Genomic DNA, 11,586 nt, shown 5'->3' with positions numbered 1-11,586 from the left:
ATCTTTAAAAAGTAAAACTGCAATTTAGAGCACAGTTCTATTGTCTACAACCACCTGAAAGAAACCAATTAATTGGCAACTTTCATTCACATTTGTCAGAGGGAAGAAACAATCATGATGGCATTCACAAGTTCTTTATCAACTGTAAAAGCCACATCAACCTCTCCATATGATAGCTACAGTACAAACAAACATTTCTTTAGCTTTTATTGTTCTTATATACAGTGCCTATAGAAAGTCATCATACCCCTTTGAAATAGTTACTATATTTGTCGTACAGCCTGAAATCAAAACCCATTAAAAAAATAGCTTTTTCCAGCTTTATCTACAAATTTAGCCATACAACATCAAGCGAAAAACAAGAATAACAGGGTTGGAAAAGTCATCAGTCCCCTGATTTAATACTTTGTAGAGCCACCTTTTGCTGCAATTACAGCCATCAATCTGTTTGGATATGTCTCTACTAGCTTTGCACACCTGGATTGGAGAATATTTCTTCCTTGCAGAATTGTTCGAGTTCAGTCAAATTCCGTAGTGAGCGGCAATGGACTGCTCTCTTCAAGTCCATCCACAGATCAATCGAATTTAAGTCAGGGCTCTGACTTGGCCACTCAAGGACATTCACCTTTCTATCCTTAAGCCACTGCGTTGTTCTTTTGGCGGTATGTTTAGGATCGTTGTCGTGTTGGAAGGTGAATGACCTGCCCATCTTCAGCTGTCTAGCAGAGGGACGCAGGTTGTCCTCAAGAATTTGGGTGTACTTGGCAGCATCCATTTTCCCTTCAATCCTGACCAATTGCCCAGTCCCCGCTGAAGAGAAACATCCCCACAACATAATGTTGCCATCACCATGCTTCATAGTAGGTATGGTGTGTTTTGGGTGGTGTGCTGTGTTTGGTTTTCGCCAAACATAGCGCTTGGAGTTCAGTCCAAAAAGTTGAATCTTAGTCTCGCCTGACCATAAAACCTTTTTCCACTTGGCAACAGAATCTTCCAGGTGTGTTTTTGCATTGCACAAACGAGACTGAGTGTGGCACTTTTTCAGAAAAAGCTTCTTTCTTGCTACCCTGCCATACAGGCCAGCTTTGTGTAAAGCTTGTGAGATTGTTGTCACATGCACAGACAGACCAGTGCCAGCCATAAAGACTTATGTTAAGTTGCCTTTGGCCTCTTGGTAGCTTCTCTGATCAATGTCCTGCTCGGTCATCCAGTTTGGACGGACGACCTGATCTAAGCAAGGTGTTGGTGGTGCCATACGCCTTCCACTTCTTATTGATGCTCTGAACAGTACTCAGAGGGATAGCTAAAGCCTTCAAAATCTTTTTGTAGCCTTCACCTAACTTGTGCCTTCCTACAACTTTATCCCGGAGGCCTTTTGAAAGTTGTGGTGGAAATCTTTGTCTAGGGGATTTACCACAATAACGATCTCGGTGAGACTTTGCAAAAATGCATGAACACAATATCTGTTTAGTAGATTTTAATAATGGTTGCAAGCATAGCAAACTGTACCATACGGATAGAAAGCACCGTACGAACAGAGAGCCCCGATACAAGTTGTAGCATACAATTTATACCCTTAAGATGGTCCGATGATGAGGCGGGGCCCTCACCTGAAAACAGGTGGCATGATCTACAGCGGTCCTAGATAATACCCTGGGGACAGCCTCGAAGAACAATGGTCCTGTAGTTTCACGTCTCTATCTCCTGGGGACAGACTGAACCTATGAAAAGACACTTAATGTGTATTTTCATCTTCTCCTGTCAACAAGTTGTATAGGGTGCCTCTGGATTTATGATTATTCTGCTACAGGCAGTAAATATAGTTAGGCTACTAGTTAGGCTTAATGCCTTGTGACTCGATAATGGGGTTGTCTCCTGATCACAGGTCGAAACCTCGGCCAGGGGCACAATCTAATCAATGAGACTGAACACATGATACTCCATATGATCGTCACAGATGATGTAACTACCTAGGGGGTTAGTCATATGGAACACTAAAGCACATTCCAATACATAAAGATGTGTATTACTCAATATGTGTGTTAATCAATATGTGTGTTAATCATAATGCTGGAGTATGTGCATATACTGGTTTTTCCATTACAAAGTACTTTTCCAACCATGGTGAATTCTTTGCAGAACCATGCACTTCTAGTAGTGGAATCTTCAAGAAACAGCTAGTTTTATTCTGAAGTAATCAAAACCACTACAATTGATGTCAGGTGGGGGGCAATTAGCCTGGTGTTTGATCTGGAAGTTGATTGGTTGCACCTGAGCAAGTTTATAATGGTATACTCTAAGGGGCTGATCACTTAACCAAACCAGGTATTTCACTAATTAATTTTTAATAATTGTCCAGAATTTAAAAATATATATATTTTCACTTTGATGATGAGGGTTATAATGTGTACATACAGCTCAAAAAAGTTAGATTTGATTTGATTTTAATTTCCAGGGTGTAATGTGACAAAAGGTAAAGATTTCACAGGGTATGATGACTTTCTATAGGCACTGTAAATTCCATACTGAACAAAACATGTGCTTGGATAATCAACCAGTGTGTTAAGATTCTGAATTTGGGACACAAGCAAGTTGCTTAGACTTTCACTGATTGCCTGCATCCCCAAAGCTGTCATTCTTCTTGCACTCTCTGCAAAGTCAAAGTTGTGCCCTTCATGTGCCTCTAAATGTCCTTTGTCATCACAAGCGGTCTCGAAGAGGGTCGTCACATCGTATGTACGGGAAATAACTACCTGTTTCTCCCATACACAGTGGGGAAAGATAGAAAAAGTAAATGTTTGACCTTTGTCTCAAACATAATATACATCCAATCAATAACACTGCAGTGCAGAGCAGTAATCACTCGACTGCATCTTGTAGAGAGTCCGATTTCCTCCCATTGAAAAATCTGCAGCTCTTCACCTCCTGTGATCCACCAGTTGTATCAATCTTTGACTGTGGTGGACTTATAGCCAATCACAGGGGGTAAAAAGCATAATCTTCTTCAATGTGAGGAAGTATAGTCAAGGCTATACTGTATTTTACAACTTATAGTGAGATGGTTCCATACCTTAAAAGTAGTCTAGGGGCCAGGAGAAACCGTCTCAGTCCGATGAGAGCAATAGTCCTCTTCACTCGCTCAGTTGATATGAAGACTCGTATGTGACGGATATATGTCAATCAAATAAGTATTCACTTGTATAAAGTCAAGCAAACTTCACATATTAATGGAATGTTTCTTCTGAAGAAATGTAAACGGTACACACTTCCCCCTCCGAGAGACCATTTGAACCCTGATTAATTGCATGTATGGACTGATGTCTCTGGTTGGAGCAGATGACTGATTGAGTTTATTTGATAATTAAAAGTAATCAATTGTGCGGGCTTCTTGTCAGACCCTTCATAAAATGTTAGCATAAATCATTCGCAAACTCACAGGGCAGACACCATACAAGCAGCCCAATATAAGCCTTTGTTAGATAAACTTTTATACCTCGTACAAACAGACTGCGGCATGCAGTTGTCGTCCAGCAGAAGTCCCATTGTTTTTCAATGGGGATCTGTGCAAACGATGCAGCACTGCGTCTACGTTGCCTGCCGCACACGTTCAATTTATCCAACTTGTGTGTTGAAATGCTGTGTAGAGCTCCGGCAGAAGTTGATTTAAAAGTTACTTTGTGATATTCTATGCTAACTGTTAAAACCACAACAACACTGGTTACCCACTCAAAACAGTCTCTGTGTTCAAAGCATCATTCCTTTTTTGTAAGACACAGCACATTGTCTTCGGAGACACCTGAACAAATATTTCAGTTTGTTACACAAACATGAAGATCTAAAATGATAGAATGTACAGTGGGGAAATTGATAGGCAAAATGAAACGATGGACGAAATTGGTCTACAGCATAATGTAGTGCCCTGCACTAGTAATGGGACACTGACCATTTTTTTCTTCTTTTGGCTCTATACTATTGGATTTTAAATCAAACAATTACTATGAGGTTAAAGTAGAAATGCTCAGCTTTTATTTGGTGGTATTTGTGTACATGTTGGTTTCACCATTTATAAATAACAACACTTTTTATACATAGCACCCCTATTTCAGGGCACCAAAAGTAATGGAACAATTGACTTGAGAGATGTTTCTGATTAGTCAGGTGTGTTCTGTCACATCATTTATGCAGGCATAAGAGAGCTGTGAATGTCTAGTATTGATTCTAGGCTTTGCGTTTGCCTTTGGAGTCTGCTATTGACTGTCAACATGAGGACCGAAGAGGTGTCAATAAAAGTCAAGGAAGCCATTATTAGCCTGAAAAACCAAGAATCATAGCCAAAACCTTAGTCTTGCCAAAATCAACAGCGCTGGTGAGCTTAGCAAGCACAAACAAGCTGGTAGGTCAAGGAAAACTTCTACAGTGGATGACCGAATAATGCTCACCATCATTAAGAAAACCCCAAAACGACTGTCCCACAGATCAGGAAAACTCTCCAGGAGGTAGGCATGAATGTATCAGGGACTACCAGCTGAACTACAGAGGCTTCACTGCAAGAAGTAAACCACTGGTTATTATTTATTAGGATGGTCAGGTTACAGTCTGCTAAAAAGCATGCAGAGGTCTGGAAAAAGGTATTGTGGACAGATAAGGCACATTTTATTATATATCAGAGTGAGTGCAAGAGGAAAGTTTGGAAAAAAGGATCTGCCCAAGATTCATAGCATACCACCTCATCTGTGAAATATGGTGGAGGGGGTGTTGTATGGCTACCACTGGAACTGGCTCACTTATCTTCATTGATAATGTAACAGCTGATGGCAGCAGAATGAATTCTGAAGTGTACAGAAACATCTTGTCTGCTGAAGTACAAGCAAATGCTTCTAATCTCATTGGACGGTGCTTCATCATACATCAAGACAATGACCCCAACATACTGCTATAGCAACTAGGGAGTTTTTCAGAAACAAAAAGTTCTAGAGTGGCCAAGTTAATCTCCAGATTTTAATCCAATTTAAAATGCATTTCATTTGCTGAAGAGGGAATTTACGGCAAAAAGACCTCAAAACAAACAACAACTGAACATGGCTGCAGTACAGGCCTGACAGAGGATCACCAGAGAAGATACCCAGTGTGGTGTGGTTAATGGTATTTCTTGGGTTTTAACTTTGTTTCAGACACATAGGTCCATATCAGCAAAGAAAAAAGAAAAATAATAAAATACAACACAAGGACAACAATACAGAAATATGTATGAGATCATGGCATTTCACAAATCCACAGTCATCAAAACACATACAGACATTTGTTCCAATGTTTCCAAAGACTAGAAGAATACCTTCTGTCACTTTGTGTAGGCTCAGTTAGAGCCATTATGATTACATTTTTTTTAATCAATTAGCCGACACATACATTTATACATGAAATTCCTCACCACAGCATGAAAGGTGGGAACATTACTAGTCACAAACATATGACTTGCACTTGTCCATCTTGGTAGCTTCAGCAAGATTCTGAATGCATCATTAAATGCCACCTAGTTTTTTCATTTTTCGCTTTACTATAACTGCACCACAGGTGGGCTGTATAGAGTGGAGTACAATAGGTTTTAAAAAGAGCTGTTTTAACATCATCAGCTGTTTTAACAAGATTTATTTTTTTTAAATCTGTTTTAACCTATATTAGCAACTGGTCACGTTGAAGAATCAGTAAAAAGAGACTGGAGGACTGGGCGGTATAAGAATAAAGAACATAAATGTATTCCCTAGTAAACTTCAGACGGTTATGGACATGATAAAGCGGACTCTACACATTATTGGTCACATGACCAACTAACACAAGTTAAAATTGCGTTATATCTGACTCCAAAATATATTTTGTGATTAATAATGATTGACAATGATTTGCTCATCGCTGTGTGATCATATCGGATCCTAGATTCCATTAATAATGCATTTTATTTGGAGGCGCCTTTCAGGTCACCCAAGGTCACCTTACAGAAGAGAAGTAAAAGCAAAAGCATGACATCAATCATTAAAAACAAAACAAACAACACATTTAGATAAAAACAAGTGCAGAGTGTCCAATTTATAGAAAGTATGCCAGTTTGAACAGGTGGGTTTTGAGTTGGGACTTGAATGTTGTGATGGAGTCGGACTGTCTTATGTGTGGGGGGAGAGAATTCCAGAGCTTGGGTGCTGAGCAGCTGAAGGCTCGGGCACCCATGGTGCTGAAGCATGACGTGGGGATGGTTAGCAGTCCAGCAGAGGTTGAGCGAAGGGAGCGGGAGGGAGTGTATTCATGGAGGAGGTCACGGAGGTAAGTGGGGGCTAGATTGTGGAGGGATTTGTAGGTGAGGAGAAGGTTTTTGTACTGGATGCGGTAATGTACCGGGAGCCAGTGAAGTTGGATGAGGACAGGGGTGATGTGGTCAGATGATTTAGTGCGGGTGATGATCCGGGCGGCCGAGTTCTGAATGATCTGCAGTCTGTTGATGAGTTTGGTGGGGAGTCCGGTAAGGAGGGCATTACAGTAGTCAATGCGTGGTGTGACAAGTGAGTTGACCAGGATTTCAGTGCTGGATTGGGTCAGTGATGGGCGGAGTCTGGAGATGTTGCGGAGGTGGAAGAATGCAGTCCGGGTGATGTTCTGAATATGGGAAGTAAATGACAAGGTGTTGTCCAAGATGACACCGAGGCTCTTGACTTGGGGGGAGAAGGGTACGGGGGATCCATCGATGATGATGGGTGGAGCTGGGGTGTGTTGTGATTTGGTGAGGGTGGATTTGGAGCCGATGAGCAGTGCCTCAGTTTTGTCACCGTTAAGTTTCAGGAAGTTCCTGCTCATCCAGCTCTGAATGTCTTCCAGGCAGGTGATGAGGGAAGTGGGAGGGATGGCGGCAGTGGGTTTGGAGGAGATGTAGACCTGTGTGTCATCAGCGTAGCAGTGAAAATGGACCCCATGGTGACGGAGGAGTGTGCCCAGGGGGAGGAGGTAAATGGTGAACAGGAGTGGACCCAAGACTGACCCCTGGGGGACACCCAATGAAACACCCGAACACCCAGACTTGTGGTTGCTTAGCTGAACGAATTGTTGGCGGTCAGTGAGGTATGACGTGAACCAGGACAGTGCAGCACCAGTGATCCCAATGCCAGCCAGGCGGTCCAGGAGCAGAGGGTGGGAGATGGTATCGAAAGCTGCGCTGAGATCGAGGAGGATGAGAATGGTGAGTAGTCCGGAGTCAGCTGCACGGAGGAGGTCGTTGGTGATTTTGACTAGGGCTGTTTCAGTGCTATGTTTTGGACGGAAGCCAGATTGGAAGGGGTCGTGGAGATTGTTTGTGTCAAGGTGGGACTGTAGTTGTGCGGCGACCACCCTTTCAAGTGTTGGAGATGAAGGGGAGGTTGGAGATGGGCCGATAATGGTTGAGGTCGGCTGGGTCAGCACCGGGTTTTTTTAGGATGGGTGTAATGGCAGCCAGTTTGAGAGTGGGGGGTACAGTACCAGTAGAGAGGGATGAGTTAATTATGTTGGTGATCATGGGGGAGATGGACGGCAGACATGCTTTGACAAGGGAGGTGGGAAGAGGGTCGAGCTGACAGGTGGTGGATTTGGCTTTGTGGATGAGTTCTGTGACGGTGTGTTCTGATACTGGGGTGAAGTCAGAGAGGGAGCTGATGAAAGGTTGGCCAGTGGTGATCATCCAGGGCGGATCGTTTGAGGTGCAAGATGAGGCCAGTTGTTGGTGAATAGTGTTGATCTTAGAGCTGAAGAAGTCCAGAAAGGCAGTGCACTGATTGGTGGAAATGTCTGGAGGGAGGGTTTTAGGAGGCTGAAATAAGTGACTTACTGTTGAGAAGAGGACTCTGTTGTTACCTGAACCAGTGTTGATGAGGTTGGAATAGTATGAGGATTTGGCAGTGGTGAGGGCATTCTTGTAGTGATGGAGGTGGTCTGAGTACATTTGGCTGTGTACAGTGAGTCCAGTCTTTTTGTAGAGTCGCTCCAGTCGACGGCCAGTGGTTTTGAGCTGGTGAAGTTCAGGGGTGAACCAGGGAGCAGTGTGAATGAATGAGACTGAACGGGTTTTCAGGGGAGCCAGGGTGGTGAGGGAAGAGGAAAGGCAATTGTTATAGTGAGTCACCAGGTCAGCTGAGGAGGATGCTGGGGGAGGGTTGGGGTAGGAGCTGATCAGGGTGGAGAGGTCTGTGGTGTTGATATGTTTGATGTTTCTGAAGGAGATGGTCCGTTGTTCCTTGACTTTGTGTAGTTGGGTGTGAATGTCAAAAAGTACAGCTTTGTGGTCGGAGATGGGGAAATCAGTGACATCAAGGTTGGTGGGAGTGATGTCAGTACAGCAGATTAAATCCAGTATGTGACCTTTGTTATGGGTTGGGAGGTTGACGTGTTGTGTGATACCAAGACAGTCCAGGAGTGATGTGAAGTCGTTAGCAAAGGTACAGGATGGGTTGTCAACGTGGATGTTGAAATCACCGAGGAGGATCACAGTGGGGGACATTGCACATACGGCTGTAAGTAGTGATGAGAATTCGTTGAGGAAAACAGCAGAGGGTTTTGGTGGTCTGTAGATTGTAACAATGAAGGTGGGTTTGGGGCCTGTGAGTTTTACAGCTAGACATTCAAAAGAGGAGTGATGGGGGACTGTGACGGCAGTGACTTTGATGTTCTCACGGTGAAGAAGAGCGAGGCCACCCCCTCTCCCAGTAACACGGTGTTTACTAATAAAAGAATATCCTGGTGGGATGGCCTCATTAAGATGGGAGAAATCATTTGGCTGTTGCCAGGTTTCAGTGAGGCAGAGAATTAAGAATACCCAATATGCTATGACCATGCATAAGTTAAAATAAATCGTGAGGAGTTTACACATTGTACGATACCTGATGCCGATGACTCAGTCTACGTGTTGTTAACTATGCACATGAACATTCGACATTAAAGTGAGCTCTATGTGATAACCTGGTCACGATTAAATTCATTAGTCTATATGCCTACAGCTGCATTCCCAGCCAGACTGAAAAGTTACCGGAACCTGTAGTGCTTATTTGATTCATTATCAGTGTTGCTTCATACAGCTTTGCATCGATTTCTCAAAATATCATTCCCAAATCCGTTAGGCTATATGGCTACTGCATTTAAGGGGCTGTGTCCACAACAGCTTTAATTTTAAACAGCAGCTGTTTTTCTCATTGGAACAGGTCACTTTTTCAGCACAGTAAAACCAAAGCGTGGAGCTGAGCTTTTTATTTTATTTTGAACTTTTGAACTTTTTCAGGGCTGAGCAGTTGAAAAAGATTCAACTTCTGATTAAAAAAAACACACAAAAAACAAACCCGTGTCCATCAATGACACCAGCCGACCAATCAGGTTAAAAGAAGGGCGGGACAAACAAATTTCACAACCAAATGGCTGCTACTTCAGTTGAAAATTAGGATGTATTCCAACAGTTTCTAAAATAAATATACACTCTTTTTGTATGAAACAAACACTCTCTAAATATATGTTACCCCCTCTTGCTAGCAAGCTACTCTGTTACTAGCATAGAAATGCCTACTAAGTGTTAGCATAACTGCTAATCGTTGCTAGCTACCTTAGAGGGCAAGAGTATCAGGTAGCCAAGCAACAACAAAAGCAAGGCCAAGGCAGCTTTAACAAAAAAAAAACTTGCTGTGGACATGGCCCCTTACACTCCTAGCTCTCCATTTTGCACCCTATTATGACGTGTTTAATGACATCACCTCTAAACTCATAAACAATCTCTATGGCAAGACGCACCTTTCACAGTAGTTTCGTCAAAATTGGGCCAATCAGTGTGATGTTGTACATGTCCCATCTGTATGGCAAGACCCATCATTCACCCAAGTTTCATCAAAATGGTGTCAGTGGTGTCAGTGAAAAAGCTTGTGACATGAAAATGGACAGAGACCGATTCATAGTCCCCTCTCTGATTTCATCGGTGGGGGACAATAAGTGTTAGAGGGGGACATTGATCACCGTTCACAATGGAAGATCAAACGATCATTGTCTTTGTATAAACCACATGTTAACACATGTAAATAGTAAGAAAGAACATGACTGTCTCCACCAAATCCATCTACAGCGTTAGCCACATTACTTGTACTAGCACAGATGCCTCTAATATAAAATATCACGCTCAACAATCTAGCTTACATAGCTATATTTACAGTCTCCAATGGAGCTATCTATTCAAGCTAGCTCTATTTGTCTGCAGATATTTTCGTTGTGATGGTATTCTTTGATTTTGATGCAATCGCTTTACCAGCGTTTAGCAGATTCCAAAGGCAAACGCAAAGCCTAGAATCAAGACTAGACAATGACAGCTCTCTTATGCCTGCACAAATTATGTGACGGAACACACCTGACGAACAAGAAACACCTGTCATGCCAATTGTCCCATTACTTTTGGGTACCCTGAAATAGGGGGACTATGCATAAAAAGTGTTGTAATTTCTGAATGGTGAAACCAATATGTACACAAGTACCATCAAATAAAAATTGAGAATCTCTACTTTAACCTCATAGTCATTGTGTGATTGCATATCCAAACTTTTGGAGTGTAGAGCCAAAATAAGACAAAAATGCTACACTGTCCCATTACTTACACAGGGCACTGTAAACAGTGTTTGGAGTTACAAAAAGCTGAATTGTTTAAAATGTTTAATAGGTATCAGAAAGCTTTTATCTGGGGTTGATAATTTGGAGTTTTTGGTACATTTTACAGTTGGATTGGTGTAAATAGCTCAAAAGATGTAGGAGTGGCAGTAGCAGTGGTTTAAAAATATAATCTTTTGGCTCCCATAGACCTCCATGTTAAAAGGTTTGTATAGTTTAAAAAGTTGAATAGGTATCAAAAATGAAAGTCATAGCACTGCACTGTGAGACCTCTTTGCGCGTTGTAAAGTTGGATTGGTTTGAATAGCTTAAAAGTTGTAGGAGGAGTAGCGCTGGGAAGAATTGGAATAATAATAATAATAATAAAAAACTAGAAAAAGAAGTTCCAGAAGAAACTTTGTGGGCTTGCAAAGTCTTATTTTTGTAGTAGAACAAGTTTAAAGATGGTTTGGACGATAGATAGATAGATTTGCTGGGTAGTTGAAAGAAAGTGAGATCTGACAAGAGAGGGTCTTATTATGGTAATGGTTTAATGGTTTAATGGTTGGATGGATGGATGGATGGATGGATGGATGGATGGATGGATGAAATGATAGGTAGTTAGACAGATAGATCTATAGATAGATGAGAGAAGGTTAGATAAATCGAGAGATAAATGATAGATGAGAGAAAGTTAGCTGATGGAAAGATAGATAGATAGATAGATAGATAGATAGATAGATAGATAGATAGATAGAGTAGATAGATAGACAGATGAGAGCTTAGATCAATGAGAGGCTAGATAGACAGACAGACAGACAGATAGAGAGAGAGAGATAGATAGATAGATAGATAGATAGATAGATAGATAGATAGATAGATAGATAGATAGATAGATAGATAGACAGATAGAAAGAAGCAATACCACTAATGAGTATGTTGAAGATCAATAGTTGGACTTGC

Source organism: Argentina silus, assembly GCF_951799395.1.
Source record: "Argentina silus genome assembly, chromosome: 3".
NCBI lineage: Eukaryota > Metazoa > Chordata > Actinopteri > Argentiniformes > Argentinidae > Argentina > Argentina silus.
This window is presented reverse-complemented; position numbering follows the sequence as displayed.